We start from the raw sequence: 4,912 nt of genomic DNA on the forward strand, positions 1-4,912 counted from the left end.
TTTCTTGTCTGCAGTCGGTTGAGCTGCACATGCAAACCTAACTTCACAGCAGGTGTTCACCAAGCGCTAGCAGCTGGTGTTTCCAGAGAGCTCCCTGCACAGCAGGTGACTGGGCCAGGCTGCTCATCCCCTGCCTGGAAGTCTGCTCTCCCACTTGCAGACAGTGAGAGCAACAGGAGAGCCGGGCTTCCTCTCCTGGAGCCCACCTCCAGCTGCACTAGGCTAAGAACCCCACCCTGCCGGGAGACGGGGTACCGGCTCACCCTTTCCCTTTGGGATCCAGCCTGCACCATGGAGCATCCCTGGTGCTTGTTTAAGTCCTTCAGAAACATGCCTGTCCTGGGCACTGGAGTCTTGATTCTCAGAGTCAGGCCCTCGAGATACTTTATAAACATTAGTTAGTGCTTATCACACATCCCATCATCCCTATTTCCAGATGAGGAAACTGAGCCATAGGCCCCAGCAAATTCATTTGCCTGAAGATATTTGTCTCTGTATATAACGATAATGGGAGCAATTTTTGTTCACTCTGAGAACTTTTTGAAGATGACAGAGGAATTATTAAGATTGTCCAAACTGGAAATTGAAAACTGTATACATTTTACAGGGTGCCAACATAAGCATAACATACATTTAATTAAGATCTCTCATGTACACGTATAAACACACATACAGATGCTTCTCAGCTTACAATGGGGTTATGTCCTGACAAACCCATTCCAAGTTGAAAACATCTGCATTTAATATACCTAAGCTACTGAACATCATAGCTCAGCCTCACCTACCTTAAACATGCTCGGAACACTTACATTAGCCTACAGTTAGGCACAATTATTATATCTAATGTAAAGCCTATTTCATAATAAAATGTTGACTATTCTGTGTAATTTATTGAAAGTGAAAAACAGAATGGTTTTTACATGATCATAAGTTGGGGACCGTCTGTGCATTGGGAGATATTTGTCAACTTCCAGATCCTCCTTACAAAAGGTCTTCAGAAATGCCTCGCTAAGGTAGCAAAGGACACAGTTCCTGCTTTCCTATAACCTGGTACACTTTCCTTTTTTGTCTTAGATTTAGGTTCCCCTTCTGTGGCTTAGGTCATTCTTGCCCCATGCCAATCCATGACAAGATGATGTAGGATTTATATGACTGCCTTTCTATTATTACTCCTTCATGTGAATTCTCAAATGATAGTGTTCATTTGAATTATCTAGAGATCTTGATTTAAAAAACCCAGCTTCCTGGCCCCACCGTCAGAGATGCAGATTTAATAGGTCTAGGATGGGGCCCAACCAGCTGTGTTTTGGCAACATGGCTAGGTCATTCCTGGCAAGGACCACACTTTGAAAAACATTGCTTTAATTTTTCAGGTTTGAAAATATTCCAAGTTTGTTTTGAATACATCCTTTGCCAAAGCTTTACTCTAAAAAAATGCTGGTTGCCAGCTTTGTTAGATAAACTCCAGGAATAGCTTTTGCTGCTTACCTTGTCTCAAAGCTTTCTCTCTTATCTCCATGTCCTGTCTGGCCTCTGATCTTCTTTATCCTCATGTATTCTCTCCTGTACACTAGGGTGGGAAAAAAAAAAATTTCTATCCTGCAGGAAGTGTAACTTTTAGATAGAGGTCCTAATTAAAAAGAAATTTCCTTATTACACACAGTCATGTATAATACCATTAACACCCCTCAGGTGGCAATTACTGGATTTTTACTGTTTAAACAACTGGAATGGTACGCTTGTGGGTGGCCCAGTTTTTAGGAAACTTAAAATCTGTCTATCAATCAAAAAGAAGACATATTCTGTTTATGTTATACTGTTTACATATATACATGTACTTATTTATATATTAGAAAATGTAAAGGCAGTCTATATTCAAATTTGATTCTTGCTATTATTGCTGTCTTGTGAATCATCAGTGACCTCATTCCCTTTTATTGCCACTAGCATATATAATGGCCACATGAACAATGAAGGCCTATACTTTGTTGGTACCTGCCAGCCTTTTAGTTTTAAGGGTATATCAAGTAGTCTACCACCATTTTATGTGGCTAAAAAAAAGTGTAAGCAAGAAGATTGGGTTTCCTGGCACTGATGCACCCAATGGTTTCTTAACATAGCTGCTAATATTGTGCCATTAGGATTCAGTAAACGATGACTTACAGGCCAAATTAGGCCCACCACCTATTTTTGTAAATGTTTCATCCAAATAGCCATGTTCATTGTTCACATATTGTCTATGATTACTTTTGTGCTACCAAGGCAGACTTGAGTGGTTCCAATAAAGACTGGCCCACAATGCCTAAAATATGTGCTATCTGGCCATTTACAGAATGAGTTTGCCTATACTTGCTCTACCCTATAGGAAGAGCCTTTTCTGTGGTCACTACCCACATGGAATAAATAGCAAGAGCACATATAACATTTGACTTCCTGGGGTACTACATTGCCTTCATCCTTTCTGGAGGATTGGGGTCACTCATTGACCGAGTGTTTTGCTATATTTCTTTGGGTAGGGGCTACATTTAAAGAACACTTGCAGTAGTTATTTTTTTTTAATTGTCTCTTCCTCTGTTCTCTCTGGCTTTAAAGATATAAATATTTCCCAAGTAGTTTTCTGATTTAAAAAAAATTATTATGAAGATTACTTTGAAAGGGATCTTATACCAGGGTTTCCCAGATGGTATTCTGAGACATACTTTATCTCTAAATAAATTTTTTTATGTAAAAAAGTTTAGCCAGAAATGGGATAAACAAAGTTTTAATTTTTTTTATGCCGCAGAATTTGTCAGACCTTTAATATGCTCCATCTCTAAAAAGAAATTATAGCATGAAACATTTTCCAAACTTGTTTATGTAGTGTTTACATATTTGGCCAGAGAATATTTTCTGAGGAATATTAATTTTTGAAGAAACACAGATTGGGAAGTGCTGGCCTAAGTCAAGCCCTTGCTTTTTGCAACATGGTATTAAATAATTCTAAATAGATATGATTTGCCTTTTTGCACATTTGCATCAGGAAATTCTATCCACTTAGTTGCAGCTCTGCTCACCTAGTTGAAACACTATTAATTTGAGGCTTCAAAGTCTATATTCACACCATTCCAATGACTAGAGCTGCTCATTCTAATTGTTTTAAACACGGTTGCTGTTTAAAAACACCCTCCAAAGACTGCCTCAAGAGGTTGCTCAATTATTTAAGATGCTAAGGCAGGAAAGCAATACATCCTGAGGAAGACACACCATTAATTAACGTGTCTTCTGGCTTATCATTGTCCTTTTCCACATTTTATCCTGTTGTCAGGTTTGTTTAGTTCATTAATAACTAAGGAAGAGTTTTGCTGCATTTAGAACCTGCAGTGTTTGTGGTCTTGTAAAAACAAAAATATGTTCATTATCTCATTATATGCAAGAAAGTTAGTTTTTATTTCCACCTTCCCTTGTGTGTTAGGTTGGAGCTCTAGTAGGAGCTTTATCTTGCAATTCACCAGTTGGCTGAATTCATGATCCATATGCCTGGACAAAATTGTTTCACCGTTTGTTGTTTTTTTGATGGCCTTGGGACTTTTATATTATTGGTATCTTATCTTTTTCCCCTAGTCACAAATTACTTATTATCCTTAGATCTGCAAAAGTACTTCCCAGACAAATCCATCCCAAACCACTGATTATATCAGTGGTTCTGGGATAAACTTGTTATCCTCCTGCTCTGAGCCAATAGGTCCCATTCAAGTCTGATAGATTCTGGAGACATTTATGAGATTTAAAATTAATACTTTCTCTGATAATTTAAGACATTCAGAAAATGTCACGTGGGCATTTTAAACTACTTTCTCCAAATCGCTTCAGATGGCAATCTGGAAGCCCAGCCACCTGGAGCTGGAAACAGGCAGGTGTGGACTAGGCAGCCCAAATCCTCTGGCTCAGGACAGACCGTATGAAATTAACTCAGGAAACACGACAGAGAAATTTGGTGGTGCTGAGACCTGAGCTGCATCCACAGGTGAGTTTCTGCTTCTGAAAGAAGTCTAATTTGTATTGACTTTCTGTGATGTATCTGTAGGTGTCGGCCAGCTGGTGCTATGTGCATCAGGACAGCAGTGACCAAAGGCAGCGGCTGTTGTTTTTTACCCATGCCCTCTTTGTGAGGAAACCCTAACGTCTTAATCAGGAATAGCATGTGCCTGTAGGAGTCTGATGTTTTTCTCATTATAATTCCCACCTGTGCAGACAGCAAAGCGCCTCTGCCCTGGGACAGCTGCTCACCACACACTGCTCACCGTTGCTTCTCTCTCAACTCTCAGACTGTGAATTTTCCCAGTGATGTATTGGCGCTGGCTTGCACCAGCTCGTGAGAGCCAATGCTGTGCACATCTCTTCTCAAATCCGTGTTTGGTGATGTCAGGAGGCTTGAAAGCAGCCACACTGGGAGTCTTTATAAATCAGAGCTTCCCTCCCCCTGCTAAGGGGACTGGTTGTTAAACATTCTTTGGCAAACCATGGATTGGATCCTTCCTTTCAAATCTAGCCTCCCGGGACTTAACTTTGGCAGGTAGAACTTTAGAGCCTACACAACCCAAACTAAATGATTCTACTTCCTTGGGTTCATTCATGGATTTATTCACATTTGAGTACATGCTACATGCCAGGCACTATGCTAGCCTAAACTCCAGGGATAAAAAAAAACAATAATGTGCCTTATCCTTTTAAAAATCACCACTAGGAAAGTTCACAGTCTGCGAGTTGAGAGAGAAGCAACGGTGAGCAGTGTGTGGTGAGCAGCTGTCCCAGGGCAGAGGCGCTTTGCCGTCTGCACAGGTGGGAAGTATGATGAGAAAAACATCAGACTCCTACAGGCACAGGCTATTCCTGATTAAGATATTGAGAGAAAATGAATAAAATTTGTGATTTT

This window comes from Eulemur rufifrons, chromosome 17, assembly GCF_041146395.1.
Source record: "Eulemur rufifrons isolate Redbay chromosome 17, OSU_ERuf_1, whole genome shotgun sequence".
Classification (NCBI taxonomy): domain Eukaryota; kingdom Metazoa; phylum Chordata; class Mammalia; order Primates; family Lemuridae; genus Eulemur; species Eulemur rufifrons.